This window comes from Stegodyphus dumicola, chromosome 6 (genome assembly GCF_044657685.1).
Source record: "Stegodyphus dumicola isolate Sdum_Otavi_A_Nest chromosome 6, ASM4465768v1".
In the NCBI taxonomy this organism is placed as follows: domain Eukaryota; kingdom Metazoa; phylum Arthropoda; class Arachnida; order Araneae; family Eresidae; genus Stegodyphus; species Stegodyphus dumicola.
In genome coordinates, this window is record NC_140773.1 from 120,975,980 (window position 1) to 121,001,094 (window position 25,115).

Sequence of the window (25,115 nt, forward strand, 5' to 3'; positions counted from 1 at the left end):
CGCACAGCCCAAAAGCGGCTGACTGGAACGCTGATAAATCAATCTGAGTTGATTCCAGGTCTTAGGCTGGCTGCATGAACACTTACCTGGTTTTCCACATGTCTAAACATGGATATGAGTTTTTTTTTTTTTTTTTTTTTTTTTTTTTTTGCTTAGAAAATCCTCTGCAAAGACATCTCTCCCACATAGATCCTGTATGCTTTCCATAATCAAATAAACCAAACCAAACCAACCTTTCAAGCAAAACAGCTCCTCAATAGAAATTCTTCATATGTATCAAGCAAATGACATTCACTAATGTAATAAATTGTCATCATACACACTAAATCAAACTCGAAAGTTTTATTAATTATGCTTACAGAAACAAAGTACTTAAAACCAGATTTTGTTGATTAATTTGTACTTTTAGAAATAGTTGAATAAATTTCTTACCTTTAATAAATAGAGCGAACCCTCTATAAAATGATCACTATCAGTTCTACATGGTTTACATTTTGTGTAGAGCTTGTCATCTCAAAGAGAAGATGTTCAGTACCAGAACGTTTTGTATATTGAGGAGAAGTGTCAGTTTCAGAGGTGATCACAAAGAAGAGGTTTGTCATGTTAAAATGTTAATCTGTTCCTAACTTCTTCGGAGGGTTTGGTTTATGTGATTATGGCGATGCCTCGAGGGCTATCTGCCTAAGGAGAGGGATGCATTTGTGGAGGACTTTCTAAGGGAAACTTGCTTGTTACACATGGGAAAAACCATGAAAACGTCCATGCAGCCAGCCTGTTCGCTGGATTCGAACCTCGGACCGAACTACCAGTGTTCAGCGATTTTACTGCTCACCGCTGGTGGGCACCTTTTTTGCAGGGAAGGAAGTGTTTTCTAAGTGTAGGACATAACATATCAGTCTAAATGGTCCACATTAAGATTTGATCTAGGAAATGAATAATGTTGAAGCTGAAATTAAAATTATATAAATTTGAATGCCATGCATGTAGTGTGAATCTCAAATTTACTTTCCTGCAATGTGATTTTTATAAATGTAAAGATCTGGCTATATATATATATATATATAAATTTTAAATATAGCATGAAGTTTTATATTTGAGTTTAATACTGAAAAATGTTAGACATATAAGAAAATAAATCTATGTTTTCTTCACATACTATGGAATATTCATTCCTGGCTTAAGGTAACATGAAGTTACACAATTTCAAATCCACTAGAAAAATATATGATAGTCACAAGTTTGACAAAAGATTCTTTGCTCAAATGATAAAAGGCTTTGGGGCTTTGGAGAACATTTAAGTTCTTATGCATTATCCCTTTGACCGGCCAAGTAGCATGATTTAGTGCCAATTATGGATGACTGTACCCTTCAGTAATTCCACAGAAATAATTGGCGTTTGGTTACCATAGCTCGGATTTCCACAAACGATCGGTGAGATAATACATAAGCATCCTACTTTATATTGACATGAATGAAAACTAAATTTTTTATAACTTTTTAAACTAAATTTACCTTTCTACTAAAAAAAATTTTTTGGGCCTTGGTTTGGTTTGGTTTATTTAATTATACAAAGCACTTGTGTGCTACCTGCTTAAAAGGAGGGATGCTTTTGTGGAGGACTTTTAAAGGGAAACTGGCTCTTATACACATTACACCTGAGGAAAACCATGAAAGCGCCCATGCAGCCAGCGTATTTTGCAGGATTTGAAACCCGGACTGAATAGCTAGTGTTCATCAACTTTACCACTCAGGTGCTGGTAGTCTGGCCATCGGTGTTATTAAACTAAAATTCATCTATATTTATAAAGGGTCCCAATATATAGATATCATCTGTTAAAGTCTGTATGTATTTTTCTGGCATATCCTGTATGTGAAGTTGTACTTTTCATTAGTCCCACCTTTTAATTAACGTAGAGGTATTATTGTACAGAATATATATGAAACTGAATTGATAAATTTTCATATCTGTCTCTTTGATTTGTTTGCTTATCATATATTTTTTAACAGTTTTAGTTCTGATGTTGCTTCACATGATGTCAATTTAAACATAAGAAAGAAGAGAACAAAAGAAATTCACACAGAAACTAAATTTAAAATTAGTCTGAAGATTACTGATGTAAAATAAATAGTGGCTAATTTATCAAAATTACGTAAGAAGACAAATGAATAATTAGCATATTCAGATTTTAATTACAAGTAAAAATTTTATATCCCTAACAGTAAAAATGCACATATTGCAATGTTATTCATTTATTACTCACAACCAACTCAGCAGAACTCGTCAGATTTTTAAAATGTGCTAAATTCTGGCAGCCATGCTCATAACAATCCTTTAATAGGGCAATGTCGCCGTTTTCTTATACATTATTTGTGTTGTATTCGAAGTTTCAACAATTTTTATGAACAAATTGTGATATTTTTTGCCTTAATTTTAAAATATGCGCTTACGAATTTGCCAACAATGGAAAAAACTAGGATGAAAATTCTACAGGAATACAAAATTTTGCCAACAAATTTCTAAAAGGAACAAAAAGGAAATACATTTGGTAGGTACCCAATGCTGCTGAGGTTTGTGCGATGCCGAGTCTCTGAAATTTTTTAACGTTTTTCAAGCAAAAATAAATCGCTCATGAAAGTGAATAGGGCAAAAAAATTACAGAAAGATTTGAATATGAACGTGTTTTAATTTTAATGTATTATGTAATCCTTATTTAATAATTAAAATTTATATTTCAAATTGCTAAAATATATTTTCTTCTCATAGTTTGATAATGTTAGCCAACTTACCATAAATATCAATAATTTGGGTATCTGTTTAAGAAAAGTTGTGAAAACCATCAACTTGCACCCGTAACTTTTACCTTTTCATGTGCTAAATCCAAATTGAGCCAAGGTGGTTGTGTTAAATATGTACCATTAATTTTACAGGCAGTATATTGTATTCTTTTATATACTGCAAAATTTAGTTTGTACTGAAATTATGTAGTGGCAATAATTTTATTTAAGATAGAAATTTTTCAATATTACAAGTTTACATTTTGGTTATTTTTATTTATTTATTTATTTTTTATTTATTTATTTATTTATTTATTTATTTATTTTTATTTTCTTTTCTGTGATGAAATGCAGCACGTTAAAAACTTTAAAAGGAATATTTTGGAATTCTTAAGTTCTGTAATTGTATTAAGTATTATATTTTACATTACTTGATGGCTATTCCAGAAATAAATAATTTAATTATGTATACTAGAAGAAATTTCTGGAAGTTCGCCAAGTGCCGGTTATCTGAGTATCCCCTTACTTATTTTTAAAACTCTAATGCAATAAAAGCAGGTTAGCATAAAATGTCTGAGTAAAAGAGAACTTGTGATCATCATTATGTATTTACAATCATTCTTATATAAATAAATGTTACACGATATCTTAGACCTCTGCTTTTCAAACTCTATCTATTAATCTGGGAATATGAGTACTTCTCTATAATAAATAAATAAGTTTTAATAAATGCATTATGGATGTTAATATGTTTGTTTTCTGTAACATATACTTTGAACATTTTAATTAAATAATTTTTTTTTTCATCTTCAATTTTTCATCAATAATGTGTGCATATATTTTACTTAAGATAAAGAGAAATTAACATTTAAAAATGAATTATAGGCTGAAAGCATTTTGTAAAAGAAGATATCTGAAAAGGAAATTACTGCAATTCATAGAACTTATAAATGAATAAATGTGATAATTAGTATCATATTGTTCTTATTTGTTAAGAATGAATATTAAATTATGGATAATAGAATGGACTTCTAAATGTGAAGCACATGCGAACAATAATACTAATTCACAACATTTTGATATTGATTTTAGTACTTCATGTAAATATCGAGTCATATTGACAGCTTAGTAGAACTCGTATTAAATAGTTACAGTGTGATCTTAAGTCCAATGTATTTATTACAAGATAATGAAATACAGTCTGGATTTTAATTCAAAACCTTTTCCACAGATCTTCAAAAGCCCAATTTTAACCGGACTCTTCTGTTATCGGGACAGGATTCAGAGATGTAATGTATGTAGCCACGAGTGGTTTTGGTTTCATTTTAGTTTAGTATGGAAAAGCCACTAGGTCTATCTGCCTGTGGGAAGGGATGCCTTTGTGGAGGCTTTCTAAAGGAAACTGACTGGTACACACATTGCAAATAGGGAAAAACACGAAAACGCCCATGAAGTCAGACAATTTTCCTGGTTCGAACTCAGTGTTCAAAGATTTTAACACTCTGCCACTGATGGGCCTATGCACATGTGTATATACACACATGTACACGAATACATACATACATTTCTGAATCTGGTCCCAAAAATAGAATAGTACCTGTTAAAATTACAGTTTAATCTTATAGTGTTTTGATTAATTTTATGTACTGTCATCAATAATACATCTTATGAGATACATCAGCAATGCATCTTATTATCATTAATTTCTTACTAAAAATTCAACTTCAATTGCCATGAGATGATTCCTGACTCATACAAATCTTATATATATATAAATAAGTTGTTTCAATACAAAGATCACAATACAAGTTACATAGCATATTTACAATAATTATTTATTACTCATATATATAATGTGTAAAATCAGGCAGTAAATTGTAAAAGTAAAAAAAAAATACTTTTAATGAATTTGGAAATAAATGAAAATATAATAATCTGCATCTCGTTAGATTTTTTAAATACACAAACTTCACTGTCAAAAATACATACTTATGTAAGAAAATCAATATTATATACTTTTTCTCAAAAAAAAAAAGTTGTCTGTACAAGACATATTTTATCGAGTCCAATCATCAGTGGAACTCCAGGTAATCAGTCTTTAATATGTCAAAATGTAAAACTTGAAATGTTACTTTAAGCTAATTTTTTTTTAATCCATTCAGTTTTGGCTTATGTAAGTTTTAGAGTATTTAACTAAATGTAAAGAACTATAAACACACATTCAAGCAACTCACTTGAAGGTAGGTTTCCTGGAAATAAAAGTATACTTATTGGATTGAATTCAGAGTTACACCTTAGAACAGGTAATCATACCTCATTTTAAGGCATTTTCAATAGTCTTGAAATATCATAACTGGAATTATATATTACTAAATTATGTTCAGCATCATTTAGCATTTGCAGTTTTATAGCTAAATTAGATTTCAGTAGATCTATTACACTAAGCACTTACAGTTATTCAGTATTATTTTCTTTACATTTCAGCAAAACAATGAACTTCTTTTCTAAGAATGCATCCTGAACAATGAAAATCCCAAATATGTTATATGGTTTACCAGAACTATAATATGTCAGTTAATAGTGATTTTATTGAATTGGATTTGATTAATTTGAATTGCTTGAATGTGTGTTTATAGTAAAGAACTATAAGCACACATTCAAGCAATTCACTTGGAGGTGTTTTTTCTGGGAATAAAAGTATACTTATTGGATTCATTTCAGCATTACACCTTAGAACAGGTGTGATTCAGCATTACATATCATTGTTAAGCATTTTCGATAGTCTTGAAATATCATAACTTGTAACATGTCTTACTAAATTCAATTCTTGCTATGTTCAGCATCATTTAGCATTTGCAGTTTAGATTTCAATAGGTCTATAACACTAAGCACTTACAGTTATTCAGTACTATTTTCTTTGCATTTCAGCAAAACAATAAACTTCCTTTCTAAGAATGCATACTGAACAATGAAAATTCCAAATATGATATATGTTTTACCAGAACCATAACACCATCAGTTAATAGTGATTTAATCTTCACAGATAAGCATATACAATAGTCTTGAAATATCAGAGCTGGTAACATATCTTAAATATATTCAGTTCTTATTAAATAACGTGTTCTTCATTTAACTTCAGTAGTTTCACAGCTAAATTACAGTTTAATATCTTCATTAGAGTGAACCCACTTTTCCATCTTTATACTCTTTACATTCTAATAATAAAATGAAGTTTATTTCTAAGAAAGCATATTGAATCCAGTAAAGAAATCAAATCACAGTTAATAATGCTGTAAATACTCAAATAGATATATATATGAAATGTAAAATAAGGATTTCTTGACGCACACTATGTTAATTCATTGCAATGGTAACTGGTGGCATTTTGATTCAAAATATTTACTGCATTAATTACTCATAGATATAAGCGCTTGGTTTCAATAACTTAACATTAACTTCCCTTCGTTTAATTCAGGCAGGTACATTTTATATATTAGATGATTTAAGTCATTATCACTTAAAAGTTTCTGATTATCAATATGCAGAATAATTTGTAAATCACACTTTACATGCATCCTCCAGCCATCAATAACTTCCATCCGACTAGATCTAATTTTCTATTGGAACAGTAGAGTAACCCTCAATATTCCGAAACAAACATTAAATCGTTATATACATATATATATATATACTCATATATATATATATATATACTCATATATATATATATATATATATATATACTCATATATATATATATATATATATGTATACGCATATATATAAACACTTTCATTACGAAGAACTAAATGTACATTCAAAGAACGCACTGCGTAACTCCGAAGAGCGGAATGTAAACAAACGTCAGAAATGTGACATCACTCATGTGGGCGGAGTTAATAATGACCCTCATCTGTACTGTCATTGGCCGAATTCAAGCCGTTGTCCTAGCAGTGTACATTTTGCTTATATGCCTCCCGTACCCTGCTCTGATGCACCGGCGATCCCTACGTGGTGACCAAAACATTGGATCATTTACCATTGAGTTCAATGGGATTTGACGCGTTCGGATGTAAATATTTTGTAATTACGTCATAAATATACATATAAATGTATATATTTTCTTTTTCTACAACACTTCAGAGTCCTAAGTATGTGAAAACCATATATTTTTAAACAACATTCCATTCTGAACGGAATTAAATGCTATACTTTTCACAGGACAGTTTTCTCAGAATGGTTTAATTTGAATGAAATATTTTCACAAGTTTTCGTTAATTACATTAGGAAAAAAAATTAAGGTAATTCGATTTTATTCGGTTAAGGTACAAAAATTAAGATCAAAGTTTATTGTATTATTAATATTAAAATTATGCATTATTTCTTTTCTATTTATAGAGCTTCTTCCTAAAATACTTTCTTAAATATGACATGATTTTTTGGCTTCTGAGGCATCTTTTAAATCGAAAAATGTAAGTCAATTTATAATGAATGCTCTATTCGGTTCATTTTAAATTAGAGAATTATTAGGAATTAGCGAAATACTTTAAATAGTACTTGACTTTCTCTGAACATTTCTGAAAGGGAATAAAATAAGTTTTTTTTTTTAAGTATTATTTAAAACTTGTAACTGAGTTATTATAAAATGTAAGGGGAATAATTCTTTTAATTATACTTATCAGATTTTTTTTTTACCCTTCATTTCAACAATACATAATCCAAAACTCTTTATTACGTTCTTAAGTGCGCATCTCATAGCGATTGCTTTCCAATACGAACAATTCTTGCTTAAATAGTTTTATAACGTATTTGTCAACAGGATTTCAACTTATGTTTACAATTCAATATTAAGGTTATTATATATTTAGATAACATTTATAATTATTATAAATTAGATACATTTAATAATTAGATTTCTTCACAGTACTTTCACAGTTGTTTATAAGTGAATAAATTCTTCATTTCAAATACATTTATAAATAATTTAATGAATATTTATGTATTTTGTCAAAGGCAATAATATGCAACAATAATATATGGATGTGAAAAAAAAAATTTTTATTTAAAACATTTTGGCGTTTGGAAAATAAAATAAAAGTAGCGAATACTCTATCAAGGGTATCGAAAGACGTAATACAGTTTTAAATGTACCGTAAGGTATTTTTCATTCTTTAAGCATAACATTTTTCTTAAAATCTATATTTTTGTAGTTCAACAGCTTAGAATTTTATAAAACAAATTCATAATCAAAATCGCTGTTGTTAGTTATAGAAAAATAACCAAGATGTGATTTTTGCGTAAATGTCACTAAACTATACAAATTGCTATTATCCATCACACTATGAATGTTTCTTTCATGCGAAAGTGTCCCTTTTTCGATTTGTATGGAACTGCCGTGTGTCAAAATACTATCAGAATCCTGTCAAGCGAGCTTTTGAATGTAAACAAAGAACACCCCATCTGGTGACCCAAGCTTCAAAGCAGTGCTTCACTTCTAGTGTCGATTGGCCCCTCCTTTCTTTTCTACCTCCATGCGTCAAAATTACAATATTGTAAATATATATCATTATCATTATCATTATAAGGGCACAAGCCAGCCGTATGATAAATATATATATATATGATAAATTGATAGGCAAAGGAATAGTAGTTTAAATATAATATTCTTTACATTTTAGAAATAAAAACTTTTAACGTAATATCACTATTACGAGTATTCCCCCAAGGCCGCTCAGCCGGTGCAGTGGTTTGCGAACGTACAGTTCAAGTAATGCATGTGTACATTTATATGCATATAATTATATAATCCCAGAACAATTACCGTAAAACATAAAGCCACGTGTTTTAAAATACCTGCTATGGGTTTGTACAGAGCGTTTACGAAAAATTCCAACCTTGTTAGATGGCATATTCGGAAGGTTAAAAGAAACAAAATGCCTCTGGGATGGATTAAGCTACACCTCTTCATTCAGAAAATAAGCAACTTTAAAATCCTGTGGTGTCATTTCCGGCGAGGAGAATGAAGACCAGCATTATGTAGTCTTGTGCCTTCAGTGTTCGGCAATGTTATCTCATAGAAAATGCTCGAAAACCAGCCATTGAGGTTAATACAAGTGGTGTTTCATCACTGGATTGAGTATTATCTGATAATCCAAAAATACGTGGTGTATCAGATACTTTTGAATATGCTTAGGGAGTTCCTTTCTAGTCGTCAAAGGCTCCTGTATACAGTTCCTTTCACGTGGCCCCATATGAATGAATCAGTGGGTTTCAGTCTAGCATTCTACATACTCCGAAAATAAGTCGTGTGTATCCTTCAATCCGGTTAACCGAAGTGATGGACCAAAACCATTCCAATAGCATGTGTATATTTTAACCTCACGAATATACCATGTAACACAGTTACGTTTTTTCCAAGACATCATATATAACATATAATTATGTTCACATAAATTTAGATATGTAAAATTCGTAATTAAAGATTAACAACTTAATTCTCTTAAAAAAGTGTAATGCATAAAAATCTCTAATTTAATCATCCAAGCTGGTAATTAGGTCCCCATCCCATTTGGTAACACAATTAGGAAATTTTCTGATACTTGCAGTTTAGAAAAATGAACTTTATCAGCAGATTTGCCTTATAGGAGAAACTGTAAAAATTTGAATAAAATACGTTTACACGCCACAGTTCACGTTAAATAATAGTGATTATCTCTCTTTCCCGCACTCTTATGCAATCTCTTCGGAATGTATACTTTTGATACAAATTTTAAACACACAAACATGACCATCTGGTGGCTAGAATATTGATTTCCGAAAAGCTATAACATGGGTTTTGAGATAAAGCTAATGGATTGCTTCAACATAAAGGGTACATTGTTCTGATTGCCCACTCTCATTCATTACCTAGCAAGAAGGCTTCAGAAATGGACTTGAAGATGTTCTCAGAATCGGATTATAATCATTATGGCATAGCAACATATTGTTTCATTACGATGCAGCATTGATTATGTCCGATATTAAATGATTCATTATGATGCATTTGGGATTTATTCGTTGAAGTTACATATCAGGTTACCAGCTGAATAAAAGTAAGGTAATTTTTATACCTATGTATGTTAACCCTTAAATTAGTTAAAAGGTAATTAAACAAAATAAAATTAAGTTTCAATTAATTGTTACAATTTCTTTCTGCTTATTTTGAATGACTGAAAAATTTTCTAAAGGAGAATTTTATGAAATTCGCTCAGTAACGTTAAATTTTATGAATAAATAAATGTCGATGATATTTTTAAATAAATCATCACTTTGATGAAGTCTAAAAATGCAAAATTCTTATATTTTATTTATCTATGTTGCATTATCCAGTACAACAATTTTCATAAATAGCCAAATTATTTAACAAATAATGGACTTAGGAAATAGGCAACGTTTACGTTTATATATATTTTGGTTTTATAGAAAAGTTCTGTGTCTAATAAAGTTGTGTGTCAAGAGTGTCTAATATGAATTCCTATGCTTAAAAATCCAAAAATGTCCTGCGTTATTTTAGCGAAAATGCACTATTCAAATAGATAAAACAAAAAGAGAAAATAGGAAAACTTTCAGATTTTATGTTACGTCCAAAAGGTCTTTTTTTTTTTTTTAAACTTTTTGTGTGTTACCTTTGTTTATTAAATATCATGTTCTTCGCAGTTAAACCACATAAAATTCAATTTAACATTTAACAGCAACATCACCTCGCGCGTTGGAGATAGAAGCGTTTTTTTTTTTTTTTTTTTTTTTTTTTTTTTTTTTTTTTTTTCTCGTATAATGTTGCCTTTGCTCGCTTTGAAATCGTTAGTTTGTTAATCAGAAATACGTTTAAGTTTTACAAAATTTGAAAGAGATAATAGAACAAATTCCAAGTTCGGGCTTACAAATGCACATGTTTGGTTGGAGGACTGCGTTATTCAAAATTTGATTGCTCTAGGTACCGTTGTTTTTTCACAATGTGAGAAAACATTCATGCATTGATGCAGACTCTTTAAATATCACACATAGCGATAATATTTGGTGGGAACAATTTGATAAGTGAACCAACACAGAAACTGAAACGCCGCAAGATGCCGTTTTGAGACTAAATAGCCCTTCGGGTTTAACGCCCCTTTGGAATAAAAATAAATCTTTATTATTTTAACTATTTTTATTTATCTACTTAAATGACAAACATATAATAATTATAATATTTTATCTTTTTCCTATTTAAATAATGAATTTATTCAAATAAGCCTTTATTTATTTATTTATGATTTTTCCAATATAAATTTCCCATTTTCGCGAAATGATGCAGAATCTTTTTGCTCCTGAAAAGGAAAAGAAATCCTTGGAAATTTTCCAAAAGAACTGCAGGCCTTTTCTAAGTTACAGTCAATATAACCTTGAATTTTGCGTAATTTTAAAATTAAAGACGTTATTTATTATGGAGAAATATTATTTTGAAATAAAAGTTTGAAAATATGCGCAATGACTCTCTTTCATAGATAAAATATACCGAAATTTCTTTTTAAATGCATTCTGATTAAATAATGAGGAGACAGAAAGTAAAAAAAAATGTGTTTCGAGTGTGATCTTTAAATAAATCAACAAAAATAAATTAAAAACACATCTTTCATTCCAGTTTTCCTCCTCTCAAGATCAAGCCAATATTGGAATATTTTTGCCATTCTATAACATATAAAAATTTCTGCTTACTTGAAAGAACTATTTAGAAAGCACGATTACTTACAAACAAATAACACTCCCCTATTCTCAAAATAGGGACTACATATAATGCAGCTTATTTTCAATTTGGGGACAAAAAAATAATAAATATTGAATTTAAAAATAAAAAGTTATTTCCTATTCCTTGAAATTCAAAAGAATAGCAAGAAAGATGATCCAATTAAGAGTAGAATAATTTATTTCCATATAGTAATTTAAGCCAGTGAAAGATAGCCAAACTTTAATTTTTAAATACTTATTTTCCTAGCTTAAGAATGCTTACAATGTAATGAAACATACATTTGTACAATAAGAATATTTTTGTAATTCTGTTTCAAAATGCGAATCGTGCAAAAGAAGGATGTTAAAACCCAATATTATTTCAAAATTTCACAATTTTAATATTTATTATATATTTTTTTTTTGCAAACTTTCTCATATTCCTGCTATTTAATTCTATAACAATCGTTTCAATACAGTATATCGCACATAACACCTGGACTTCTAGAACAATAAGAAAGAAAAAAAAAAAGACATGTTAAATAAAGTTTCTGTGTGGTTGATGAAACTTTTGATAATTAATTTTTTTCTCAAATTTCGTAATGAATTTTCCATGCACCTGAAAATAGTCGGACACAATTTCCATTTGAAATCGAACTGGGATCTTCTCAACTTTCAAATGAGTTTTTCTATGAAATCTGTGGAATTACCGTTCCGTTTTAATCTTTATTTATTTATAGTTAAATACTCAATCATTTCCATATCTATTATTTTCTTTATCCAAAATATTTCATCAGCTTTTAAGATTCTGTTTGATCAGGCGTCGCTATAAAAACAAAAACCTTTCGGCGGAAGATTGCTTGCTAGACTTTCTAATGTGTTAACTTTCCTGGCTACTGCGCTAGTAGAAATACTATTAGCATCTAAAAAAAGCTATTCATGTTGCCTTCCCATTGCAAAAAATTTACTCCCGTTGTTAAGCGAAAAATTCACCTTGTATCAAAAAAGAAGTTGTTTCTATTCCATTTGCGTTCGATCGTGTATTTGCATTCGATTAAAATAGTTACCGCTTCACGGAAAACGCCCGATTTAAATTTAAAATTCGGCAAAATTAAGCAATAGAATTTTAAATAAAAAAACATTCATTTGGAGAGTAGTAGTCAAAAGAGCACCTATTTTTCAAGCAGCAAACTGTAAACTGAAAGATAATAAGCTAAAATAAACAAATAACAGAAACCAGCGATTACAGATGCTATCTAAATCTGCTTCTAGAAAATGCAAGATCGTTTGCCAGGAAATGCACAGAGATTTTCTATAAAACCGCCATCAATCTGTAGTTCAGTTTCTGAGAAATCTAGTTATAAAGCTATTACATTATTTGGAAGCAAGACACTTGAAAAATGAGCAAAGCCTTCGCCAGGAATTGAACCACGGACCTCTGGAATACGCGCCCAGCGTGCAGACCACTACACCGAAAAGGCACCCTAAGAAGGTGGGAGAAATACCTTATATACTCCCCCTTTTAAAGAGCAACTGGGGTTAGGAGACCCACTTGCCAAATCCTGGTGGCGGAGAATCGTCATCTACCACTTTTTTTAGTTTGAGCGCCACTTGTAGAGCTATTACGTTATTTCGGAGCAAGAGCCTCGAAAAATGAGCTAAGCCTTTGCAGGGAATCGAATCACGGACCTCTGGAATACGCGCCCAACAAGCAGACCACCACACCACGAAGGCACGCTGAGAAGGCTGGAAAAATACCTTAGTAGAACTATTAGTATTCTACGAAATAATATCAGTACATGGCATACTACTGTATGCTTACGCTTTATTGGATAAAAGTTGGGAATTAAATTACATTAGCCTGGGAAATTTATTTAGTTTGTAGGTTGCACATTGAAAGTTGCATTGAATATAAGTACTGAATTTCAATGAAATGGATTTTAAAAGACTGCAAAGTCTTGAACTTTATTATATATTACGACAGACGATTAAATTTTATGACAGACTTCATCTTTAGCATATTTAGAAGTCAAGATTGCAAACTGAAATTGAAACTCTAAAACTGTAAGGTGTAAATTTTCAAAAATGAAAGCACAGGCATCCCCGTAAAGCACTCGACACTATGGCGTCTTTCTCTCACTGTTAACTTTTAAGTTGATATCACAGCAGTTTTTCTATTGCACATTCTGTAGTCTTTATAGTTTTTTATTTTTGCATGATCTGGAAAAGCACACGCTTAAATAAGCCTAAGGTGTGGGATGCCTTCGAGAAGGAGTTTCTAAAAAAAGCTCAATTCATGTTACACAAGGGGAAATTCTTGAAAATGCTCATGCAACTAGTCTATTCGATGGCTTCAAACGGGTAGAATCACTAGGGCTCAAAGGCCTTCTCTGCCTGGTCAATGGTCAGCTCAGTCCTTCTGTAGATGAATATAAAACTATTTCTGAACCTGATACCATTAAACTCTTAGTACTATTAAATGTAAATGAATTTAATAATGAGTGTGGTGGCTACATATGATGAGGGAATTCCCTTCATTAATATAACCTTTGATTACCAAAGATTATATTAATGAAGAACATGACTTTAATAGAGTGAAGTTAGTCTTGTTCTATATATGCAGTCAGGCATTTCGCCTATCAAATTTACATATCTGAATGATGTCTGAACTCTGATTAAAACATATTTTTCATATTAATTTGCAGTATGATATATCTTATCATGTAAGATAAAGAAAGATATTCCTCTCGTGAGTTCTTGCAATATCTGGTCAACAGATCAACTTAGAAAACTAAAAGACATGATTCAGTTTCAGGCGAAGATATAGTTTTTTCCCAGGCATTCGCAGACCCAAAATGTGTAATATATCTGCAATGACCATTGTGTGAATTGATATATTATATTGCCAATCTACAAACACTATGCTAATTTGAAAGTTACAAGTTCTCATTTAATTGGCAATAATTCATACAATTCCGATGACACTGCACCAATTTGTTATTCTTCTATAATAATAATAAAATTTGTGCTTATTTTAGGCTAAGTAGCCATGAAAAAATTTAGATATGTAATACTTAGATTTATATATATATATTATTAATATGCATGTCTACTAGGAAGAAAGCGCATAAAATTCCTGAATGATAACGATTTTATAAAGGATAAGAATTCTAGTGAAGTGAAATAGAAGCAAGAGTTTCTACTCGCATATAACGTAAAAACCAGCCACTATATATACAAGTGAATCTAAACAAGAACGCAGTTACACCAGCAATATTCGTCATAGAATCTATGGTCGCAAAGCAAACGGTGAGAAGTTAAAATGAAGTTTTTCACTGAAACATTTAAAACATTAACACAAGAATCAGAGCAGGTACTTCAGAAAACATTTTAACATTTTATGAACAGGAATGTTATGATGTACACATCAGAAAAAAAAGGGGGGGGAATTTTCTATATCTCCCGTTCTACTGGGCGGATTGTCGAAATTCAACTTGCGTTTTTCATGCACCAAAAGAGCGACTTAGAATATGTATTAGATTTATATATATATGATTGTTCTAATATAAGTATTTTGACATAAAATCGGACTTTTTCTAAAATAAAATTCAATTTTTTTTTTCCATATTTCGATTCTACGATTAAAATTATTCCAAAGTGCCAAGTTTCGTAAAAATCGCAAGAGTATTTTTTTAAAAATTAGCTCTAAAAATTTTAGCTCCTCAATGTTAATTGAATTTGATGTATATTTATCAATCTCTCTTTATTTGGTAAACTTATTGATTCTGTATTTCATATTTCGAAATTTAGGTTCATTCCAAATATTTTTTTTTTTTTTTTTTCCTTTGAGAACATACAGACTCCCCGTGCACCACATATGTACAACACGGGGCTTACAGAAGTAAGTTAACTAGAACATTAAAGGTTACATGTATAAATAAACATTAAAAATTACATGCATAAATAAAGCGAACAAAAGCAGAGAACAGCAGTCTGGACTTCACGAAATCAGATAAGTTCACTGGCCAATTCACTTCGAACATTTTCAAATCGTTCTGTAAGCATAATCTAGGGCCATCAAATGTAGGGCACGAGAAAATCAAATGTTCCACATCCTGAGGAACTCTTTTTGAACATTCACATAAATTGTTTGATCGTAGATTAAAACGAAACAGATAACTTGCAAATTTTCCGTGACCAGATAAAAACTGAGACACTTTAAAATTTAACGAGAGGAAAGACTCGAAATTCAGTCTATGGTAAATAGAAGGAAGGAACTTTTTGGTGACTTCAGCATTACAAGATGAAATGTATTCCTCATTCCACATAGCTAAAAGCTTTTTATAATGAAAGGACTTCCAATAGCTCTTTGGAATGCTAATGTTGAAATCAATGGGTAAATTTAAGGCATCTTTAGCTAAGAAATCAGCTCTTTCATTTCCGTAGAAACCATGATGAGCCCGCACATAAGCAAAGCAGATATCAATACCTCTAATTCTAAGTGAACTAACAGTTACTAGGGTTTCGATAACTAATTTATCGCATCTGGTAATACTGTTCAAAAGTTGAAGAGAAGAAAGAAAATCAGAACAAATAAGGTACTTTGAGGATGTTGTCCCATGATCTTGGATCCATTTGACGGCAAGATAAATGCACAGAAGTTCTGCTTGAAAAACTGTACATTCATTCCGTATACGGTGTCTAAGAAAACAAATCTCGGAATGGCCTTCAAAAAGAACAAATGCAAGGCCAACCTTGTTGTTCATATTGCTGCCATCTGTAAAGAAAACCATATGAAAACTTATTTCAGCAGTCTCTTTATAATCATAGAAATTTATGGGTTCTAAAGAAGCGGGATGAGGAAGATCAGTGAAGGGAAAAATTCCATTAATACAGTCTTCCGAAGCATGAGTTGCCAATGACTCAAAAATATTATTCTTATATGCAGTTTCAAAATCAATATTCGGAACTCCTGCAAGAACAAAAGTAGCCTCAAAGCTTAAGGTTCTATAACCACTAATAATACGAAGAAGAATTCTCCGTTGAATCTTTCTTAAATTTCTTTTGTTAACCTTCTTGGCAAGAACATGTCCCCAAGCACGACAGCCGTACGAAATGAAAGGTACAATACACTGCTTATACATGAGTTTCTTAACATCGTAGCTTACTCCAAAAGTATTTTTGGCAATTCGGTGAAAGCCATTAATTATTTTTTTCACATTTAGCAGAAAGGAATTCAATGTGCTTTTTCCATGTTAATTTTTGGTCAAGAATGACACCAAGATATTTAACATTTTCTAAAAATTCCAACGGAGAATTATCGAGCATCAAAGAAGCAATGTTTTGTTCATCAAACGTATTGGGAACAAGCATAGCTTTACTTTTTGAAGGATTGAAAGTGAGTTTATGAGAAATCGCCCAACTGGAGACAAAATCTAGAACTTTTTGTGCTCTCAAAAGAATGTTATTCAAAATCCTTCATTAGAAAATTAATAGTAAGTCGTCTGGAAACGCAATTTTTAAACAACCGTCGAGATCACTTAAAAGATCATTTATGATTATGTTCCAAAGTGTAGGTCCGGATACAGAGCCTTGAGGACAGCCTTTTTCTAGAGAATAAACCTTAGCTTCGTTCCCAAGCTGAAGCTCAGCAGTCTTCTCGTTCAAGAAGCTTTTAAGAAGGTCATAGATATTATGTGGTATACCAGTATCTTTTAAAATTTTTAAGATAGATGGCCACCAAGCATTATCAAAAGCTCCTTTGAAATCCAGGAAAATAAGAAGTGTAGTATACTTCATTTTCTTTGCACACTGCAAGATATTACAAAGGCGAATAATGGCGTCTTCAGCGGACTTCCGAGGAGTAAATCCGAACTGAGAATCATTATAAAAGCATTTTTGTCTCAAATACCAATTTATTCTGTTAATGAAGAGAGTTTCAAGACAATTTCCCAAAGTAGGCAAAAGACTAATGCATCTAATATTATCAAGATAAGGGGTTCTTGAATCTAAAGTTTTAGGAATCAAAACAACCCGAGCTCTCTTCCATTGTGCTGGAAAAATGCTAATTGTAAACAAAGGTTGAAAAGTCTGTGTAGAAATGTGCTATCCACCGCATGAAAGTGCTGTACAATTTCATTAGAAAGAAAGTCAAGCCCAGGTGATTTGTTCTTCTTGAGAGTTTTAATAACACTGTTAACTTCTGAAGTAGAGATTCCAAATAAAATTCGCCTAATTTTATGATTTACTTTTAAAATTTGTATTTTTAAATAATTTTTATAAATTTTTAGAAAAACATTTTGAATTATAACCTATAAAATGCTTACCATCATCTTAAAGTAGATGTATTTTTAAGCATACCTGCAAAAAATTTGTGAATTTACGACGCATTTTGAAATTTAGCATATTTGTTATAAGCGATAATAACGCCAAATATGGTTTACACACTTTGTTAAAATTATTTGAAAGTATGAAGGATGACTTTTTTCCCGCTCGTGAACAGTGAAAAGAAGGAAAGGAAAATAGGTTGCTATAAATTAAGAAGTTCGCCAAGTGAATTATTCTTAACGCAAACTGAAAAAAAAAAAAAAAAAAAAAAAAAAAAAATCGCCAAAATTTTTTAAATTTCTCCATAAATTTCTTTCCAAAAATTAGAAAATTTAACGTCTAGGCATAATGAGTCGTAGAATCGACATATGGAAAAAAATTGGTGCGGTTTTTCAGAAAAGTCCGCTTTTATGTCAAAATACCTATGTTAGATTAATGCTGTATATAGATGTAACATATATCTTAAATCACACTTTCGAGACATGAAAATTTGCGATTCGAATCCCGCGAACGGGCTGGCTGCATAGGCTTTTCGTGGTTTTCCCAATGTGCAACGTGTATACGAGCCAGTTTCCCTTAGAAAGTCCTCCCTCCCCTTAGGCAGATTGCCCTCGGGGCTTTGCCGCAATTAAATAACCTAACCGAGACATGAAAAATGCAATTTGAATTTCGTCTATCGTACGGGAGATATAGAACTGTCCAATTTTCTTTTTCTTTCTTGCGCAGTGTACATGTTCAAAGAAATTGCTCAAAAACCTTTCGCCAGCTGTATTACAGGCTTAACACTTGCGCGATGGGGGGGGGGGGGAATGATGCACATGTGCGAAGACACCAAGCATTTCCCGAGTACCATCGGCAACAACGGCGAACCTGACGACGAGATCCATATTCGTTTCAACAGGGCATTCGCAGATTAGGCTTTTCTTACGGCCCCCTAGAAAAGTCCAAACATGATCTAGTGATCTTGGCGGCCAAGCTATGGGACCCCCTCATTCAATCCATCGCCCTGAAAATTTTGTGGTTCGTATAACCCATGGAGGTACGAATTAGCTTTCTTACCTGCATGGTATAACCAGCCATCGTCTTGGCAATCTACGGTAGAAAACGTCGTTGGGTGCAAGAACCGATCTTTTTTATAACATTTACAATGCCACCTAGCAGCTCTCGCCGTTTGCGTTCCGCCCATACTTTATATGACGAATATTTCTTGTATAGCACAGAGCTTTATCATTCCACAAAGTTTTGCCCACTTGTTCAGATACACCCTCAATGTTTGTGAGCTCAATTTATTTATTCTTCTATGTAAATTGCGCTTTTTTTTTTTTTTTTAACGGATTGAATTATGTTGTTCTTTTGTTTCAGTTAAGTTTTTTTTTTTTTTTTTTTTTTTTTTATTTAGTTAATCTACATACTAGTTAATCTGCATTTTAGAATTGCAAACAATTTAAATTTTTTTTAAGTGGTACTAAGTTTAATGACGCCGCCATTGGTTTACAATTGAAACTCTTAGTAAAATAGTGAATTATGTCAGTTTGTGCACCAACTTAAATGTCTTCTTGCCGAGTGGGACCAAAAGTAAACTTTCAGTTTTGTGCACCAAAAATATGTCTTCATGCCTGCTGGCCGAATAGCTTGTTTTTACGTAGAAACTAATTTTAATTGTAAAAAATCTCTTTTTTTAAACTATTTTTAACTGTATTTGGGGGGGGGGTAATGTTTTTCGGTATTTTACAGTTTTTAGTGAAAATGTTTTGAGTTTTTGTATATTTTTTCCTTGCCGTGAAGTGAGAAGTGATTTGATTGAATGAGAAATATAGCTCTTATTAAATTAGAGGAAAAAGTTTAAATGAAATGCAGCAAAAATGTGTATAATTTAATAGACCGTGCAAAGAAGTCATACGGTGTTCACATCAGATTTTTTTATTATTATTATTTATCGCAGAAACAACTTACCGAATTAGTGCACCGATAGTAAGACCTATCCTGAGTAGCATTATTCACTAGAACCTTTAGACACGTCATTAAATGGTATCAGATCAAACAGTGCACGTTTTTAAGAGCTTTTTGCAAAATTTTGCTGCTTTTCTAACAACTAAAACCTTTTTGTTTATCCAGTCCGTTATTCTTTGTTATCTAAAAGCGATATAAAACAATGAATGCAATTAAAACAATGGGAAGTTGGTACAAATATAATATCCGTATAACCTTTTACGCAAATACGATGCAAATCACTATCAATCGTATAACTATCGTATGCTCATAGACAACTATCGAAAAAAGTCAATATTCCTCTGTTTGTTTTATTATTTTGTTGCTTAGAAACAATAAATTCGATCTTCTCCTCTCTCTTCCCAACTTAAGCGACTTCTATTTCATTTTCTAAATCTTGGATAATGGTTTTCCAGATTTCAAAGTAATTATATTAAGCAATAATATAATAAATAGCCTTCATTAAATGCAATATAATCGTTTTTAGTAATATATCGCATTTCTAGATTTCTACATAAATTTCTTTATAGTAACTTGCAAAAGCAAATTTTAATGATTTAGAGTATTAAATTGGATGCATTTTAATATTTTAAAGCATATAATGATCTGATTAACGTAAATAAATTTAAAATAGCTTTTGTTGTGTATTCTTGGTCCCACATAACAAGGGAAGATGAAAAGATTCCTAGAATACAAAAGAAAACGGACATTATATGGAACTTTTAAAATGTATTACAAAATTGCGTATAAGACGCAGTAACAAATTTCATAGCTGTAAAAGCTTAATTTTCTTTCTTATCTAAAATAGCGAAAATCCGAAATCACGTCACGTAAAATTTCAGAACATACGAAATTCTTGTTCGTGCTATGATAATGATATTTATTTTTGAAGTATATATCCACACAGGCTATTCATAAGGATTTGTGCAAGATATAAAAGGAGACAGTGCCTGGCTAATTCCACCAATTATTAAAAAATTCAGGAATATTTAACCTTAAAAAAGAATTTCTTACTAGGAATATGCATGCATCTGTCATATATCCTCTTTAAGCACAGAAAAAAAATCATTCCGAAAGTTGCAAGGATATTATGTTAATTAACCAATTATTGTGATTTAAATTTAAACCTTTACTATAACTTCTTTTCCGCACTCCTCACAAGAATGTAAATTAAGTGTTTATGTATTTAAGTTGAGGATTTGGAATATTTAAGAGCTGTTGCCAGCCTCGTTTGCAATTTATGTCCTATCGTCAGCTCTGGCAAAGATTATTCCGGCTTCAGCCCTTTTACTGGCCGGTATTAAAACGCGCCTTTAAAATATTTGAGCCAGTTTAAGTAGACTATTTTACATAGTCTTTGATTAAGTTACTTGAATTTGTCTTTCTCAACTTATCTTATTTTAAATACTCGCAGATGGCGGAGTTTTCTTCGTAAATACAAGTAGTGCTTTCTGTTAAAATTAAAGATTTAATAAAAGGTTTATTTTAATCATTTAATCCTCCCCCCAAATTCAAACTGGAGTAATAGCTTGTTTGTCAATCTAGCATAGGGCCTGATGGGCGTTCATTTAAACTTATACACAACTTGAATTCTGCAAAGTAGCCAAATATATGTCAGATAATCCATAACTATTATACATGTTATAGTTTTCGAATTTCCTTTGGTCAGTCAATTTAGAGAATTTTTAATTCTGGGTAAATTTTTTCAGTGAAGAGTAAAGTTCCATTTTGGAGTTTACTTAGGAGATTTAAAAAATTACATGTTTAGAATATGAAACTATTCTTCTTCTTCTTCTTTTCAAGTATGCTTCATACTTCACGGTATGATTGCTATCATGCAAGCTATTCTTTATTTTTATTTTAAATTTAAAATAAAAATAATTGACTTCTTCCTACAGCCTATTAAATTATACACATTTTTTGCTACTTCATTTAAACTTATTTCCTCGAATTTCATTACAGATATATTCCTCATTACACCAATTCAGTTCTCACTTCGCAGCAAAGCAAAAATACAGAAAAACATAAAATACCGAAAACAGTTAAAAAAAACAGAAAAATCTTACATTCTAATACATTTTGCGCTGTTAAACATCTCTATAGTAGAAGATAACATACTTTATTTATGAAATGCGCAAATAATTTAGTTTCATATAAAATGAAGATAAGCAAAATAGCAGACGTTAAAATGGCGAAGGTTAAAATTTATTTTTACTAAAAGTAAATAACAAAATAAACTTTTGATTACTGGCTTTTATAAATTTAAAAAAAAAACGCCTTTTAATATATTATTTTAAATATTTATTATTATACATCACTAATAGAAATTAGAGTAAAGAAGTTGCACATGAGTAAGCCTCAGTAAAAGTTTATCAGGAAATTTAAGGTTAAAAAAAGTCTGATGTGAACACCACAACACTTCCTTGTACGGCCTGTTAAATTATAGGCATCTGCTGCTGCGTTTTCAAACTTATTTCGTAAAATTTCATTAAATATACTTCTCAGTCAATTACTTCAGTTTTCAATTCGGAGCAAATACAGTTAAAACAACAACTTCTACAGTTAAAATTAGTGCCTAAAAAAAAAAAAAAAAATCGGCCAGCGGGTAAGAAGGCAGATTTTCGACGCACAACATTGAATGCTTACTTTTTATCAAACTCAGCAAAAAGACATTGAAGGTGCAGAAGTTGCCTTAATTCATTATTCTACCGAGTTCAAATGTAAACAAATAGCGGTTCGCTAGGCATAACACGCCACTTTTAAATTGTTGATAATTCTACAGCTGTTGCATGCAGATTAACTAAAGGCATAAAAACCTTAACCGGAACATAAAAACCGCTTAATTCAGTCACTTTTAAAGCAAAAAATGCACACAATTTACCAAATAAGAATAACAAAACTAAAACTTTTGTCAGGAATAACTAGATTGTTGAAGAATCATCAATGTAGTCATAGCTTAAATTATCAGACGACAGTTTTTTTAAAAAAAAAAAAAAAAAAAAAACAGGATTCATTTACTATATTTCAGGAGAAAATAGCAGTTACAAAATCTGATCTCCGGAGTAAATAAAAAAGAACTACTAATAATATTTTGTATGAAGTTTACTGCATCGTGACATTTAAGAAAAAGCTCCAATATTCCTTTTGCCAGTCTTTTTATAGCCTCTGGAAAGGCGGAGCTTCCATGAAAATGACGTCAGCCAATCCAGGTCGCTTGAAATATTTCCAGAACATTCTAAAACTGTATGTGTAGAAAAAGCGGGAAAAACAACTTGACTACGGGGCTGTGGATTTAATTCCATGTACTTTCAAATAAGAGAACGTCGCCATTAAAAATGAAAAGAACATACAGTTAGAACTTTAAGTGTATGGAATTTTATTATTACATACATATATGTATATATACGATTGGTGCAGCCAAATTGCAACGAAAAAGAGAGGTGCACAACTACATGTTATAACAATTCAATGCAAAAAATCTCAGTCATCTATGGCTACTTGTTCTTGAGTTATGCGAGATACATGCATATGTACAGACGTCAAGTAAAAAAAAATTCTTCTGAATCCATTTTAAATCTAATTCACAATCCTTTTCAGCAAAAGCAGTCCTTTATTCTGTCCGTAAGTACCGATGCCACCAAAACACATCGTTCAAATGGATTCGAGAGCGGTTGAAATGGATATTTTCATAGAAATATTAAATTATGAAATAATTTCGTAGAAATATGTATAAATTTTTCGTGATTGCAGTACTTCTTTTACTTCGTACAAGGAAGTAATTATTGTTTATTGTAATAATTGTACCCAGAGGCAAAGTTTTACGTCGTGTTCTTGAACTTCGATCAAAAATTAAAATCTCCCTCCAAGATTCAAAATTTGAATTGCAAAAATGTTTATTTAGTGAATTATCGTCGGCGCGTTAAGTATATTTAGCTGTTATTTTTCGAAAGTTGAATGACTTAAATTCAGAAATACAAGGAAAAAAGAGTTAATTTGTTTACAATTAGAGATAAAAATAAATGCAATGATAAAAAAATCGAACTAATAATCAGAGAATTGGATAATAACAAGCTTAAACAGGCCCAAATTTTATATTAATTTTAGAATTAAAGTGTTATAACTTAAATTTTGATAATTAAAATGGTAACAAATATTTAATCTAATATTTTTATGTGTGCATACTTAATATAAATAGCCAATAGGTTGTGCAAATGGTAAAATATATTTTTTTAAATATTTGTACTGAGAGTTTAAGAAATAGTCATTGTAAAATGTAGGTGGTGGTACAAAAGTTTTTCAGTTTTTGTTTAGATGGTACGTGTTAGACAAAAGGTTGAGAACCGCTGATCTAGAGAAATGCGTGCACGAGAAGAAATATTATCATACACTGACTACCAATAAGTATTTGGACACCTATGCAAATGACGATATCTGCGATCCTAAGGTACTTACTTCACGGACTCCGCCGGTATATGTCATGTAGGAAACAGCATCGGCTTTAGTCGCATGCAAGATGCCTCGCACTTCTCTGATTTCGAGAAAGGTATAATTATCGGGTATCACAAATGTGGCCGATCCGTAAGGGACATATCTAGCGATCTGAAGCACCCAAAATCAACAGTGGCCTATGTGATTAAGAAGTGGAAGGTGAGCGGTGATTGTCGGAATGTGCCCCGAGTCGGCAGACCAACGAAACTGGGAGATAGAGACCGACGAGTGCTGTCCAGAGAAATTCGGAAGAACCGCACCCAACCGATAGCCCTCATCCGCGAGGAGTTTTAACAGGCATCCGGGAGTATTGTTTCAATGAACACCATCCATAAGGAAACACATCTGCTTGGGTTTCATGGTCGTGCTACTGCCACAAGCCTTTGGTCAAAAAGTCCAACCGCGCTGCTCGGTTAATGTGGTGCAAAGCACATCGAAATTGGACCGTAGATCAGTGGAAACGGGTTCTTTGGAGTGACGAATCAAGGTTCAACCTTTACCGTTCGGATGGCAGGGTCTGGGTTTGGCGTCTACCTGGAGAACGTCTCCTGCCAGAATGCATTGGGCCAACAGTCAAGTTCGGCGGAGGTGGAATTATGGTCTGGGGGTGTTTCTCCTGGTATGGGCTGGGACCCCTGGTCCCCATTCATGGTAAGCTCAACTCCTATGCCTACTGCACTATTTTGGATGACAATGTGCTTCCTACGTTGTGGCAGTTTTACGGGTTGGACCCCTGTTACTTTTAGGATGACAATGCCAGTTGTCATGTTTCGACGTTAACCAAGGCTTGGTAT

General features: G+C 31.5%; 2 protein-coding genes across 8 annotated transcripts in view; one reads left to right on the forward strand and one right to left on the reverse strand.

The window, feature by feature from the left end:
• The window catches only part of Hacl (2-hydroxyacyl-CoA lyase), a 173,320-nt gene that overhangs the window by 41,517 nt on the left and 106,688 nt on the right, over positions 1–25,115 (reverse strand). The window lies entirely within an intron of this gene.
• The window catches only part of LOC118180286 (beta-2 adrenergic receptor-like), a 35,527-nt gene that overhangs the window by 6,800 nt on the left and 3,612 nt on the right, over positions 1–25,115 (forward strand). Inside the window, exon 1 of one of the 2 annotated variants that reach the window (XM_085818867.1) lies at positions 9,534–9,866. The exons of the other annotated variant lie outside the window; for it this stretch is intronic. The gene's annotated coding sequence lies outside the window, so the exon portion shown is untranslated. Of the gene's footprint in view, positions 1–9,533; positions 9,867–25,115 lie in introns of those variants that run through there. 2 annotated transcript variants of the gene reach the window in all.